At 45.3% G+C, this 16,032-nt stretch overlaps 1 protein-coding gene across 1 annotated transcript in view; it reads left to right on the top strand.

Moving 5' to 3' along the window:
- GABBR2 (gamma-aminobutyric acid type B receptor subunit 2) overlaps window positions 1–16,032 on the top strand; it is a 367,555-nt gene that overhangs the window by 251,723 nt on the left and 99,800 nt on the right. The gene's annotated exons all lie outside the window — the stretch shown is intronic.

Genomic DNA, 16,032 nt, shown 5'->3' with positions numbered 1-16,032 from the left:
TTGCAATAAATTAAAAAAAATTCATGTTTAGACTCTATGATATTCTGTACATTTTAACACTAGATAAGCTGAAAATTTGCATGGTGGCCCTGGGAAAACTGAATGGTGCCATCGCCCCTCCTAATGCTGCAGAAACAAAACTTGATTACTGTGATGAACTAGTTTTGGTTACTGAAGTCTTTTAAGTGACATATGTGACTCATATCCTATTGGTTTAAATACTGAAGGAGCCCCTGGGCCAGTGGCCTAGACTTTTAGTCTAGACAGTTGGGCTTGACTTCAAAGGACAGGTTGGGTTTGGAAAATCAGAGATAATTGGAGCAGGGAAGAAAATGTTTTCTAGAAATAAGCACACAGACTTTTCTATCCCTGTGTGAGGAGTACTATATCCCCTTAGACCTAAAATACTGTACTTCTAGAAAAGGAAGTATTTTGCTTAGGAGGCAATCATGACATGAGCAAAGACACAGCCAGTTGGAGTGCTTGTGACAACATGGTTTGTCACAGTAGGGGCAGAGGAAACCCTGGAAATAATCTAAATGCCCAGTGGTTGGGCTTAGCTAAATAAACTGTAATGCATCTTTCCAGTAGAATTGTTGGCAGCCACTAAAAATAGTTGTTATGGAAAAATATCTAATGGCATAGATTGTTTATAATATATTGCTTGGTGATTCAATTTCAAAAAGAGTGGGGCAGATCGGGGAGAAAGGATGGGAGCAAATGTCAGAGAGGCATTCAGTGTGTCCTGCCCTGGTATGTGGGCCTCAATTTTCTGGGCCTAAAAGAACTGACTCCATCTCCTTTCTTCTCCACGCCAGCCTCTGCTGAGTTGATCCCCACTGGTTGGAGTCTAGTTAACTGAGGGCATGTTATGCAATTTCATCTTGAATATATATAATAAAAATTATTACATAGAGTGTTACACACCCTAACACAGGGTATAGGCTAGCTTGAAAAAGTCTTTTGGAGGGCTAACGAGGTTTGGAGGGCTTAGGGTGTGTACAGTTAATTACTAATTGTGACTGATCAGCTCTTGTAGCCTGTTAGTGTACATGGATGAAGAGTGCAGGATTTTGTATATGTGTATGTATGTATCCTATACATGCACGAACACATGTGTATATTATTACAGGCCCACAGTATGTGATAAAACAGTGACCTAGATTCTCTCTTCAGCACACAGGATCTTTGGGAAGCCATATGTAGTGATAGCTAATCCCCATAACCACTGTCAATTCCCCTTTAGTAGTTTGGCAGGGTCCCTGCAGTATGTGCAGGCTCTACAGTGCTTTCTGAGATGTACAAAAAAAATTCCCTGTTTGTCCTCAAATCTAGTCATCCTATCAACTAGCTTGTAAAGAGCTGCCTCAGTAATCCACGTTTAATGGCCTTAGCCACTAGACAGCTGTCCTGGGAATTAAACTCTCTTGTGAACAGAGTATCCTGAGGTTCTAAACTCCAGTGTAATGGAAGTGAGTCCTGTTTCCCCCACCCCACCCCCACAGAAATGAGATTTGGAGCAGATGTCCAGCTTGGCATCTCCTCCCTGGGCTCTTGCTTCCTACCCATTTTGATGAGCAGCAGCAACCATAATAGGCAGTGGGATTCATCAGACGTCCCCTCCATTGGACAGCTGTGGACCTCAGCTCGGGATGAGTTCTGTACCTCAGCTCCTTTGTGGGGCGGGGGGACGCTGTCTGACGTGATCAGAGAAGGGCCTCTCAGATCTCTCAGGCTTCTTGTGATGCTGAAATAGGGTAAGAGAAAAGGTTTTCAAAACAGGAACCAAAATTTACTAAATCTCCGAGGTACTGAATGTGCAGGGAGCAAGCCCTGCCTGTGAGGGAGATGTGATTAGTACTGTTTCATAGAGGAGGAAACCAGCGTTCGAGAGCCTGTGTAGCCTGCCCACATTCACACGGTGGGGAGGGTGAATGGTGCCCAGGTTCACACAGTGAGAAGGATGGGGCCAGGTTTCAGGCGCACCATCAGCCACCTCCAGTGCCCAGGTTCATTGTACGCCCCGGCCCACCTCCCTCAGTGGAATCCTTTGGAGCCCGAGTTTGCACTAGTGCACCAGCCACGTTTCTAGAGAAACGTCTCCAGGTGTCATCTCCGTTCCTGCCTCCACTTGCCGGTCTCTGCTGACTCTGAAATCCCAAGTACTGCCTCGCTTCTCTCTCCCCTTTGCCACTCATGTATTCTAGCTCTCGCTTGTGCAGTCACCACATTATTCTTCCTGAATAACCTACGACCATGTTATTACTTATTAAGAGCTTCCATGGCCCCCCCACTGCCTACAGGATACAGCCTGGCATTTTAGGAGTCCCACCCTCACCCCAGGCTCTAACCTGCATTCCCAGCTGTTTCTCCTAAGCCTGTTCTTCACACGGAAGGGGTGCTAGCGGCTCTCCCCCATGGACATCATCATGTTTAACCTTAATGACAGTGCTCATGGGTTGTTTTCTTTTTCTGTCATCTTTTCAATCATCTATTCATGTAATGAATCATTCTTGAGAACTTACGCTGGGCCAGCTACTGTGTTGGGAGCTAGGGATACAGCAGTGAACCAGGTGAACAGAGATCCTTCAGAGAGTTTACAGTCTAGTACAAGGAGGCAGCCCATAATGGACACAGTAAATAGGTAAATTATATAGTAGGTTAGAAGGCATGCTTGCTATTCAAACAGAAAAAGAAAAAAAAAAAAAACATGCAGGAGGAAGGGGATTGGAAATGCCACCATTGGAGGGGAAGGGGAGCAGGATGGCGAGAAGAGGCCTCACTGGGAAGGTAACATACGAGAAAAGACTTGAAGGAAGTAAGAGAGCGAAACGTGCAATGACTGGGGTAAGAGTGATCCAGGCAATGAGCAGCCAGTGCAAGAGTCTAGGGGGAGCGTGTCTGGAGCACTTGGATCGGCGGGAGGGGAGCTTCTACTTCTGGTCAAGATAGAGAAATAATATCCAAGGACTGGATAGACCCTCCTGCATTAAGCAATTGGGCTTCCCAGATGGTGCTAGAAGTAAAGAACCCTGCCAGTGTAGGTAGACATAAGAAACACAGGTTCGATCCCTGGGTTGAGAAGACCCCCTGGAGGAGGGCATGGCAACCCATTCCAGTGTTCTTGCCTAGAGAATCCCATGGACAGCAGAGCCTGGTGGGCTATGGTCCATAGTGTCGCAAAGAGTTGGACACAATTGAAGCAACTTAGCATGCATGCACGCACGCTTAAGCAACTAAAGTAACATTCAAATGATGTGAAACAATAGTTTTCTGACATTGGACTATAGATCACAGAGGAAAGTGCCTTCTCCAAGAAGGGACACAAAGAGCATGAGTTTTATGGTTGCCCAGCTTACTGCCTGGAGAGTTTCCAGGCCACAACATGGGGAGAGGGGGCAGGCAAACAGCCTGTTTGACGCTTCTCCACATTGAGGAGAGTTGAAAATTTGAATTTAGAAAGTCCAAGGAGGCTGGAATTTTCAGGCAGAGCAGTAGGGAGGAGAGAGCTTCACGGAGAGGGAGAGCAGTGGAGATCTACATGCTTTGCTTGCTTGTTTGATCAAAATTACTATTGAGTGCCATCTACTTAAAAAGAGTTTGAAGCAGCTTTCAATAATAGGCATACATACATCGAGGCCACTAAAACAGAAGTCAGAAATCTAAAACCGTACAATGTAAAGACAAAATATACAGCAAAGACCTAGGCTAGCGTAGTGAATTTAATTATGAATTTAAATGAACTGGATGCCAAGTAATAAAGAGAACTAAACCTCATTTTCTTCATCTATACAATGGAATTAATGATCTCTGCCCAGCCTACCCCAGGGAGGGGCCACAAAGATCATCAAAGCTATGGGTGAGACTATTTCATTCAGGACTCGTCTGGTGCAAGTAATTGAAAACCGTACTTAACTGAAGACAACTGTGAGGTTCGGGATGAGGCATCTTCATTTCTCCATCCTCAGCCTCCAGTTGCTTCTTCTTCCCATTATCACAGCGCCAAGTCTGGGGGTGGTGGGGGTGGAGAAGCCCATTTCCCCCAAAGTGCCATCAAAATCCCTGGAGATCCCTTTTAGCCTTGATTGGCTATTTTGGGTCATGTGCCCATCCCTGAACCAGTCACTGTAGCTAGAGGCTTAGGCTAAGTCATGTGAGTAAACTCCGGGAGTTTGTGAGCTGCAGTCCATGGGGTTGCAGAGAGTCAGACACGACTGAGCAACTGAACTGAACTGAACTGAACTGAACTGAACTGAAGTCATGGGATCCAGCCCTGCATAGAGTCAGCTTCACAAAACTTCGAGACTGAGAGTAGAATCTAGAAGATCCCTCTGTTGGTTTTTCTCTTTTTCTTCCCTCCCACGGACCCATTTTCTACCATTCTCTGTGCCCTGAGAGGCTGATTTCATAGATCACCCAGGATCTCTTGTCCTTGGGCTTCCGATTGAGTTTGGTCAGTGGAGAAAACAGTCAGGAGATTGGAGGGCAGGAGGAGCAAAAGGGGTGAGAGTGCAGCCCCTCTACCACCACCACCACTTTGGGGCTGCGTCTCCTAAAATAGCTGTGCCCTTCCCTCCAGGGCTAAGTCTTCTCTGTGTCTCCCGATCTTATGAAGCTCCACTGACACTCTTTCTTTGCCTTCAAATAACAGCTCATGCCTTTGCTAGTGTACAGGCACATAACCTTCCCTTGTCTGCTTCTTTAATCTGCCCCTCGATCTGTAAGTGATCCTTAATAAAGTCCCTTTTGAACCATCCAGGGTGAATTGTTTCCTCCTGTGACCCTGTATTTATTATCTATTACTTCATACTAAATTATCCCAAAATGTAGTTGCCTGAAGCAACAATAAACTTTTATTATCTCACACAGTTTCTGTGAGTCAGGAATTCAGGAGTGACTTAGCTGGGAACGTTCCAGCCTGGGTCTTTTAAAAGCCTCCTCCTTGAAGCCTTCACAGGCCTTCCTTGAGTGAGTAAGCTAAGGTAGCTGAGGCTGGGACTACAGCCCATCTAGGGCAGAACTGTACTGGGGCAGGAGGGAAATAAGGAGGTTTCAGAGTTCTGCAGACCTGAGCTCACACCCCAGGTCTGCATCTCACAGCAGTGACCCAGGGCATATGACTCACCTGACTGAGCCTCGTTTTCCTCATCCAGGAAATGGGAAGATGGCAATATCCCCAGGTCTGTGGACCACCTGGTTTGCCCAAACTTGGATCCATTTAATACCAGAGCAGACCGTACTTAGCCTGACAAGCAGGACCAGAGCCCAGGAATATGTTTATTCACTACATTGTCCCTAGAGGCCAGCAAGCCTGGCCTAAGGGAGAAAGGTCTCCAATACATGATGAATGAATGAATGTATGAATGACTGACTGAATGAACAACATACAAATGAACAGACCACGGACCTCTTTGACTCCAGCTGGCTTCTAATGCCCTTAAGACAAAGTCTAGGTTCTGTTTTATTTTGTTTAACCTCCCTCGGGTACAGAGAACTGGCCCAACTCTGTTTCATTTCTTCATTCACTTATTCATTCCTTTTTATCCCCATTCTCCAGTATCACCCCCCTTTCTCCACAACAGGCATTCTAAGAAATCTAAGTATACCCATTTTTTGGTATGTAGTTTTGCAAAATGTGTACTGTTGTGGTGTTTTTAATTTATGTAAGTGATATTGTGTTATATGTTATCTTTTCGTCTTACTTTTTTATTAAGTCATATGCATCCATTCATTTTGCTCGTTGTATATCTAATTTGTTGCTGATGACTCTCCCCAGGTCACCTGCATCTCTCTCACACACAGACACATACATGCACACACACACAAACATACACACACACACTGTAATGTATGTAATTAGCACGCTTCTGAGTCCCCTATGAGAACTTCTTGAGGCTGTATCCCAAGAGTGGAATTCTGGGTCAGAGGGTATGTGGACACTTAAGTTGACTAAGCAGTGACAGATGCTGCTCAGAATATCTGCTCCTATGACATCCTACCAGTGACACACTAGGTCATTATCAAGTCCTCACCAATACTTGCATGATCTGTATTTCTAATTTTTGCCATTTCATTTGTATAAAATGACATCAATTTAATTTTGATTTCTAATGATACTGAGCATCCTTTCATGTGCCTCTTTGCTCTGGGTTTCGTCTTTTGTAAATTGCTTGTTTGTGCTTTGCCCGTTTTTCTGATGGATTTGCTGCTTGTATATAGTGTTAATTTTCAGTAGCTGTGTCCAATCTGGATGTTAATATCATCTTGATTGTAGACCTTACAAAATCTTCCATTCTGTCATCTACCTATTGACTTTGTTCAGGGGCCTTTGTCTAACAGAAACGCTCAATTCTGATATAATCAAATTAACTAAATTTTTTACCTTATAGTTTGTCCTTTTGAAGTTTTGTTTGAAAAGTTTTTCCTTGCCCTTAGGCTTTGAAGATATTCTCCTACATTTTCTTCTAATCAAGATTCCTCTCTACATCAAGCTTGTTCCCTCTGTAAGGGGAATTCTTAGCCCAGCTTTCAGATAATATAAATTTTATCTCTTTATATAATAGGAGAGATCACAGCCAAATCAAGTGGAGGATCCCAGGCTAGAACCTCAGCAGCCTACCTCCCAGCCCCACACCCTTTCTGAAACACTGGTCCTTGAGACACCAAGTCCTAACCATTTTTCCTTTATTAATTCTCCGGTCTGTGTCCTTATTTCTGCTTGGTTACCTCCTGCAGCCCGAGCCCCCTGGCGGTCTGCCTGGACTGCTGCAGTACCAGCTGCCTCATTTGACCTTTGTCTCTGGCCCCCAGGCCAGTCTGCAGCCCACCTGGCTTGAAGTGAAGATTCCAACAGATTGCAAACTGCATGTCTCAGACTTTCAGGTCGACTGGTCAGCAGTTTGGTTTTCCTTGTAGAGACTAATCTATTTAACAAAAATAGAACATACAGTAAAGCAAAATTAAATATTTCTAATCGTGGGGATGCTTGCATGTGCAAATGACCAGGAAAGAAGGAAGGTTCAGGGTAAAAACCTTAGAGGAGACTCCGTGATTCTTGGCTTTAGAGCTACATGGCCACTCACCCAGGAACCTGGGCAAGGACCCCACTCACTCTGGCCCTGCTAGATCCCCGCTCCAGCTGTGCTGATGAGAAGTGGCACCACTGAATCAAAATGCCTTTCCTCACTTCTCCGCTTTCCTCACACCTCACATCCCAGCCACCTCTAGGCCCCAAGGAGTCCACCTCCTTCCTAACTCTTCTCTGTCTGTGTCACCCTCATCTCTCTCTTGGATTCCACATCAGCTGCTAACTGACTTCTCTGTCTCCAGTCTTGCCCTCGTAACCATCCATTTTCCACACAGCAGCCAAAGTAATTTTTCTTTTTTTTCCCTTTATGAAGATATAACTGACAAATAGGAATGATATATATTTAAGGGGTACAATCTGATGATTTGATGTATGAGTACATTGTAAAATGATCACCACAATCAAGGTACTTAACATAGCCATCACATCACAGATTGACCTTTTTATTATCTTCATTTTTTCTTTTCTTTTTTAGTCACGAGAACACTTAAGATCTACCCCTTTAGCAAGTGTCAAGTATACAGTACACTATTGTCTGTGTCTTCCTCCAATTTCCACTCACTCTAGGGTTGGCTATTGGCAGAGCTGACAAGGAGGCTGGGAGACATGGCCCACAGAATCCCAGGCTCAGAGCCCAGGTGACCAGGGCAGCTTGGATGCTGAGAGACAATAGTAGTAATGGGACAGCCCCTCCTCTAGCTCTTCCCACTCCGATTTGAAGCCCCCTCCCTTTAAGAAGAGATTCTCATCCATCCCTTGAGCCAGTAAAAACTAGGAATTTTTAATTTCTCTGCAGTTTCATATTCCTGAGAAACTGACCAGGCCACTGTGCTGGAACCAGCTCCTGCAGGCTGCCTAGAGCCAGTTGTTAATGGTTGATTGCTTGAAATCTGCCTTGGTGGGAATATTTACACTATGGAAACTGGCAAACACTACAGATCAGCCCCCACCCCAAAAAGCCAGTTTAACAATTACCAACACATTCTTGACTCCTTCTTCTACCTACCTCCTATTCCACTTCTCCTCCTTCCCTCTAGCCCAAGGATGCTTGGGACTCACTCTCACCCCCATAAAGGGCTAATTTTCTGATCGCTGACTAGTTTTTGAAAGGAAGGCAGGGTAGTATGTGGTTAGAAGATTGAGCTTGAAGTTAGACATGTGTAGGGTGAGTCTCAGGTCTACTGCCTCTAGATGTGACCCTAGGCAACTTTCTTCTCAGGCCCTCAGTTTTCTTATTCTTAAAATGGAGATGATAATAATAATACATAGTTCATTCCATTGAGGTTGTTGTTGAGAATTAATTAATAAAGAAGAACCCCAGGAAAAAAATCTTAGATAACATACACAAGTGTTTTAGCAGAGCTAAAAATAAGTTAACGATTGTTATCACTGCATGTTCTACAGAGAAAAACCTGAGAACAGAGATGAAAAGGGGCTTGCCCCAGCTTCCTCTTCTGGAAAATGGCAGAGCACAGCCCAAATCTACCTCTCAGACCCCTTGTTCATTGCTCTTTCCATTCTTCTAAGTTGAGGGGGAAATGTGCTTATGCTTGCACAGATCCTTGGCTCTTATTCAGGAAAACTCTAAGCTGTCAGTAAAACTTAATCTATTCCAAGAGGGAGTATTATTTTGTTGGTGATGATGTTGCTATTTTTATCTGTAAAAAATGTGCCTCCTTATAATAGCCTTTCAATAAAGTTTTCCTGTTATTAAAATAATGCATGCTCATTAGAGGATATTGGAAAATATTGAAAAGTAAAAAGACAAAAAAGCCATAATCCCACAACCCAGGAGCAACCAATCAACCCTGAATATTCATTGGAAAGATTGATGCTGAAGCTCCAATGCTTGGGCCACCTGATGTGAAGAGCTGACTCATTGGAAAAGACCCTGATGCTGGGAAAGATTGAGGGCAAAAGAAGAGGGCAGCAGAGAATGAATCTGAGCAAACTCTGGGAAATAGTGAAGGTCAGGGAAGCCTGGCATGCTGCAGTCCATAGGGTCACAAAGAGCTGGACACAGCTTAGTGACTGAACAACAACCACGTTGCCCACTCCACTCCATGCTCTTCTTCCCCTCAGCTCCACTGGCACTGTTTCAGCTCCTCCCACTTCCCAATCTCTTTCCTGCCTCGGGACCTTTGTACTTGTAATTCCTCTTCCTGGGGGGGAAACTCTCCCCTCACTCTTAGCTAACTCCTTCAGGCCTCAATGCAAATACCATCTCTCCAGAAGTCCTCCTTGATCCCCAGTCTAATTGCGGTCTTGCAGTTCTCTCTTGTACTACCCTGTTCTTTTCCTTTATATCACTTATTGTAGTTTGTAATTATATATTTATCAGCGTATTTATTGTTTAATGTCTGTAGCTCCCACCAGACTGCAAGCTCCATGCACTCTAGGGCCACATGAACTTTGCTCGCTGTTTATCCAGTGCCTGCCTGGCACAACTTTGACACATAGGTGCTCAACAGCGCTGATTGATTGAATGCGTGTATCATAATATTTCATCATGTGTCCGTCTCACTTTACTTTAGTGTTTCCTTAGTTCTTGGATATCTTGTTCATATCTGATAGTTTGCTATTCTAAATAAGCTTGACTCTTGTACCATTACAGGAAGAAAAGAGTTGGTCCCACCTCTCTTGGGCCATCCAGCCAGCCATCTTCTCTTGGTCTCCACTGTTCTCCACTTCACTAAACTCTGCCTTAGACCACCACTCCCTCTGTGGCTGGGCACCACTTTAACCCTATGGGCCATCTGATCATGATCCCTCAGAAGGATGCCCCTGCATTTAATGGCACCAGCAGAACGATGGCAGTGGACAGGGCACACTTCCCATCCTGCCCCTCCTTTTAGTTCACTGCAAACCAGCTGCTGAAGACTCAATGGATACATCAAATTTTCTTCAAGACTTAGGTCTATCAGAAGAATTTTTTGTAAGAAAATATCTTAAATAGTATGCAAAATATGCCTTGTCTTACAGCCCAAGGGATATGCAGGGAAAAAAAGGAGTATTTTTCACCTTTGCAGAACATGTGGGTAGATATACCCAGTTTCTCAGCATTTCTCTTTTATGCCCTGTCATCCCATGGGGAACAGAAAACACCTTCTTCTTCAAGCCTACATGATGAGGAGCTCCACTCTTTATGGAAAATCTGACCAGCAATGTAACCCCCAAATTTTCTCAAAGTCCTCGTTATTCATTTAAGACCAGTGTTGTCCTAGGTGAAGGGCTGGCAGCAGAACAGCCTACAGTGGTTCTGAATCATCCACACAGACAATGATGGGCCAGCCAGGGTCCCCCAGCACCCTTCAGCTTCCATCTCTTTAGAGATTTTGCTGTCTGTGTGGCATGTCAGGGCAGATCTTGTTTCCCCACAGTGTAAATCAAACACTCAGCTGACCATGTTTGCTCACACCTCCCAAAGACAAACACAACTGCCAGGAGACAAGAGTGCAATTAGAGCCGTATTAACGACCGAATGCCTTCCCTAAATGCAGTGTGTCCGGCTGAGACTATGTCCCTCAGTGGGCCCAGGGCTCCGTGAGATTAGGCTGAGCCAAGAAAGTCTTCCCTCTTTGTAGCCTTCAGCTCCAGCCCGATGTCAGATCATTTTCCAGGCAAGGAGTCCCTGCCCTTTAATGTGAAATTGAAGAGATAAAAAAAATTTTCCAGTGTAGGGCTTGGCCTGTGCAATTCATAAACTGTTGTTGGAATAAATTTCATTCATGCTTAGTGGTGAAACATTAAAGATGAACAGTGAAAACAGAATTAATTTTTCTAAGAGGGGCCACTGAATCCTACTGACCACTGAAATCCTTAGTGTACATTTTACTCTCCACTGATTTTTCTGGGGATTCTCAACTGACATCATGGTGGAATTTTGCAAACTCAGATTATCTGGAGGATTATAAGAGTTAACCTTTGTGTGCAGCAATTCTGGGTTTTGCTTTTTTCATAATTGTCTTCTTTAGTTCTCACAGACAATCCCGAGAAGTATTTTTCTTCCTATTTTTCAAGTAGAAGAATTCCTGTTCAGAAACATTCAATGACTGTCCAAGGTCACACTGGTGGCGAATTTACTCTTGCCTGGTGAATGCAGAAACTAAAGTTTTTTTCCATATATTATCCTATGTGTTCTGAAGATTCCTCTAAAAAAGAAAATTCAGTTTTACCGGTCCCAATTCAACCTGAACTGTTAGTTTGGATCAGCTTTTATGAAACATATTGCTGTCTTTGACATGAGCAACATCTCTTTCAGGAAGAAGAAAATTCCTTATAAACTATCCACTTGGGGTTTTACCTCCATTATTTAATTTGCATTCCAAATCAGCTCTGTGGTCATTCTTATAAGCTCCTTTAGGAAGTTAGAATCCGTTATCAATCAGCCTTCAGTCCAGAAAGTAGAAAGCACTTCAGGCATTTCAGAGGGAGATTTAATACGGGGAACTGGTTACAACTTTGTTGGAAGGGATGGAGGAGCAAATCAGGTAGGCACTGTCACCAGAGATAAGTATTTACAGAAAATGACCAGGCCCCTTGAGCTGCAGGAGCAGTAAGTGGGCTGGTGTTGCCACTGCCTCTGACATGCCTGAAGTACTTTCTGTTTTCTTGGCTGACATGCCTGAAGTACTTTCTGTTTTCTTGGCTGCATGCTGATTGGTAATGGATTCCAACTTCCACGGAGTCTTTAAGTGGCCACAGAGCAGACTGGAAATGCAGATAAAATAATGGAGACCCCAGCACTCTGGCCTCTGAGGCTCCTGCCACTGCAATTTCTGCTGCCGCTGGGACCCCAGCACTGCTACTGAGCAGTTAGCCAGAGCCCCGCTACACACACTAACAGTGCGGAGCTGCTGGGGCCCTGGACACCTGCAGTCACTCAGCTCCTGCTGCTGCAACCAAAGAAGGAAAAAAATAAAAAAAGCTTTTCCCTGCTGCACACTTTCTAACCTCCTGTGAATGCTTCTCATTAGCAGAACCTAAATAGAAACCAGCTGGCAGGGGCTTCTGGGAAGTGTGGTTTCTGGGCCGTGGGCCCCTGTGACACAGAGGAGGACATAGTAGAGTGAGCGTAAACTGGGAGCCAACAGATTCCAGCCCGCACCCCAGCCAAAGTTATCGAACACCACTGCTTTGGAATGTAATGCGTCAGGTGGTTTGGCCTCAGGTCGATGGGATGATCCTCTGTTACAGCCTGGACCGCACACAACAAAAGCTTAAGGAGAGTCTCAGCATTTCTATGTGCATAAAGAATATGCGTGTGGGGAGAAGAGCAGAAAATAATCCCTGATCAAGCTGGGGTTTTAGAAACCAAAGCCAGCCCTGCTTCCCTGGCTAAGATGTCAGGCCACCGTGAAACCAAAGAGTCTAGTTGCTGTGCAGACTTGACTCGGAACCCATTGCCTCTGTTCCCAACCGGTTATCGCTCAGGCTCCTTTGTGAAAAAGAGATTGTTCCAGTGACCTGTGATGGCAGATGTCTTAGGCCAGGTTACCCATGAAAGAGACTCTGAGACAGAGATTCACATACAGGAGGTTTATCAGAGAGGCTCTCAGGAGAAAACCAAAGGAAGGGAAGCAGAATCAGGGAGAGCAACGAGCTGAGTTGGGCGCAGCGGCAGTCCCGGCCTCGGCCACCCCTGGGGGACCTCTGGAGCCCACGGTCCTTCACAGCTGCCCTGAGCAAGGGGACTCAAACCGCTGTGTGCCTTCACTTTGACCAGTGGATGTAGGCTGCCCCCAGGGAGGGACTTAACCTTAATCGTCACCCTTCGAGCAGCCCAGCGGCAGCCAAGATGCTAGGGAAATATGTCTGTGTTCTGGGGACATCTGGTCACACACCATGGTGCTCACCACATCCCCTCCCAGAGGACAGAAGCAGAAGGGAAGTGTCTGCTGCCCGGCCACAGTGCTCAGGCACCTTGGCGACGCACTCTGAACTGGTCAGAGGGAGAATGTGACCACCACTGTAGTCTAAGTCACTGTCACTTCACACCTGGATGACTAGATGCCTGAGCCTCCCTCCCATGTCTCTTCTCCCACTTTCTCTCCGAGAACCAGAGCAATCTTCTCAAATCTCAAATCAGATCATATTACTTCTTTGTTTAGGCTCCCCACCCCCATGGCTGTTCATTGCACTTAGCATCCCCTCCAGAGCCCAGTCGGGACCCCAGACTCTGCCTACCTTATCTCGCTCCCCCTGCTGACCCTTTCTGATCCTTCCCACCTGAGGGCCTCTGTCTTGGCCTCTCCCTTTGCCTGGAGTAGCTGCCTCTTGCCGTGCAGGCCTCCAGCTCTTATGTCCCCTCTTCAATGAGGTCTTCCCTGAAAGTGTGTTATTCGTTGAGTCATGTCTGAGTCTGTGTGACCCCATGGACTATAGCCCGCCAGGCTCCTCTGTCCATGGCATTCTCCGGCAAGAATACTGGAGTGGATAACCATTCCCTTCTCTAGGGGATCTTCTTGACCCAGGGACCAAACCCAGGTCTCCTGCATTGCAGGCAGATTCTTTTACCATGTGAGCCAGCAGACTCATTCCACCACCCAGGCACTGCCTGTTGATTTTCTTCACAGCACTCTTCAGTAACTGACGTGACCTCATTCATTTATTGGTGAACGTGTTTTGCCTGTCTGTCCTAATCACATGTAAAGGTCTCTGAGAGCAGAAATCAGCACCTAAAAGAGGACTCGGCCTGGAGCAGGTAAATATTTGTGGACTGTCATGAGTTGAGCACCTGCTCACATGGAGGACATCCATTAGGCAGAATTTCATGAACATCACCTGATTGGCTCGTGGCCTTCCTCACTCGTGTCCAGTCTTATCCAGGTGGGCTTGGCTGGGACGGTGGTCCCCATCCAGTCAGCCATGGTCAAGTTTGCAGAGTTGGCATCAACTGTCAAACCCAGCAGATGCCATGGTCACAGCCTTAGGAAAGAATCACATGTCAAGTCTTCCTCAGAAGGGGGCTTCGGCGAGCTTACTGCCCTTCTCTGGTGTAGACCCTCAACATAGCCAGTTACCCACCCACATGGCCACATTACTCTCAGTCACCACAGTCACAGAGCTCTCAGCTTTCTCCCTTTGATTGAACACACAGTGGCCCATGTGGTTTGGGAACTCAGTCACTTAGGGGCTGATGTTTTTGAGCTGTGAAGCCACCTTGGCTTAGGGCCCAACAGTTTACCCCTTTGCCAGCTGAAATCATGTGATGTTGAAAATGTCTTCCCAAAGGTTGGAAAGCTTCTTGGTGCTTGAAATCTTTTTTTATTTCAGCTCTCTGCTATTAAGTGTGTTTAGATAAAAATTACTGGTGCCATTTACTGAGTGCCTGTTGAAGACCAGGAGCCGTGCTGGGTCCATAACTTAGGTGCTCAGGGACCTGCCCGAGGGGGCCCTGAACCCAGCTTTGAGATACTCAGATGCTGGCCTCCTTCCACTGCATTACCTGAAAAATTGAGATAGGAGGAGCCCCTGTTTACAAACATAGTTACTGTGAGAAAAATAAAATATGACAGACCTTACTTCCAAGATGATCTCATTAGTTTTATCTAAAAAGTAAAGGAGAAAGGAGAAAAAGAAAAAAACCCCAAAGTGAAAGGAGATTCTTTCTCACTCCCGCCCTGTATTCCACTCCAGTATTATTCCATCCACACATTGAATACCCTTTGATATACTTTTTTCATTTCATAAAGATTCTTCAGAATTTGTCCACATTTTATATCTAGAGCTCTTTGGAGTTCTTCAAAGCTTGGCAAAAGATGGGTGAATTAGTTAGATGTCCAGCTTTGTCAAACAAAGAAATGTCCTGTGCACAATATCTGCATCTTTTCCACCCTTGCAAAGTGGTCCATTTGCATAAAAGTGATCCTTTGGAAGATGTTCTATGGTTTTCAATCATCCCTAGAAATAAAATCACAGCTCCTGTCTCACCTTACGCTGAAGTGTTTTCACACTCCAGGGAATTGCTTACCGTCACCTGAATATAGAATTCAGTGGGCGTTAGTTTCAAACTGATACTACTCGCAGCTGTCTTCAGGATTTCAAAAAGGTGTCAAAGTAGCCTTAGAAGGTGTCTCTCATTCCGACAACAGGTTGAGTGATTCTCTTTGTTCCAAAAGCTTCAGGGCCTCAGACTTTGGATTTCCACCATGGGAAGACATGTACTTTCTGTCACTTTCTCTTGAGAATTGCACAGAATCCGTGGTATCGTCTGTGCTTTTCCCTGATGATGCAAGCTCATAACTGTGCTCGTAAAGCTGTGTACCTTTAAGACAGTTCATTTTCTTAATTTCACATTAATGGAAAGAATGGAAGAGATATATTTCTGGATCAGAAACAACATGCTGTGGTAAAGTTGAGCAGGCCTTAAAATCAAACTTGGGTTTGAATCCAGCAGCCTCACTTGCAATGACCTTGGCATAACCTCCTTCAATCTCAGTTTCTTGATCTGTAAAATTAGAATCATCTTCCTTTCCACTCAAGCGTGTCATAAAGATTCATTGATATAACCTGTGTCAGTTTCCTTTCACAGTTGCAGAATTTTAGGTGGACCGTAAATAGACAAAGAGAGACCACACCCCCTCTTTATGTTCCTGGCTTATTTAGCCCAGCATGTGGAAGCTGGGTATCAGCCAGCAAAGCAGATGCAGCAGATGACTCTTGTCTTTAGCTCCTGGGGTCCCTAATGAGGGGTGCTCAGCTGCCTGTGACACTGGTCAGGTCTCACTGGCTCAAGAAGCTTAATTTTGTGCTGCCCCATAGCCCAGTGATAATTGGGTCTGACATCACCACTTACGAAGAACTTACAGAAACATTCTCTGTCCTTAATAAGTAATACAGGCCTCGAGCCCCCTTCTGGCCCTTCAGATAAATAGCCTCAGCAAAGACCCATATCTTCATGGGTGGGGCAAGGGAGCAGAGCCAGGGCCAGGCTCCAAGGGCTT

This window comes from Giraffa tippelskirchi, chromosome 1 (genome assembly GCF_054371585.1).
Source record: "Giraffa tippelskirchi isolate mGirTip1 chromosome 1, T2T-mGirTip1v1.2.pri, whole genome shotgun sequence".
NCBI lineage: Eukaryota > Metazoa > Chordata > Mammalia > Artiodactyla > Giraffidae > Giraffa > Giraffa tippelskirchi.
Note: the sequence above shows the minus strand (reverse complement) of the source record. Positions and strands in the feature narration are given on the sequence as shown.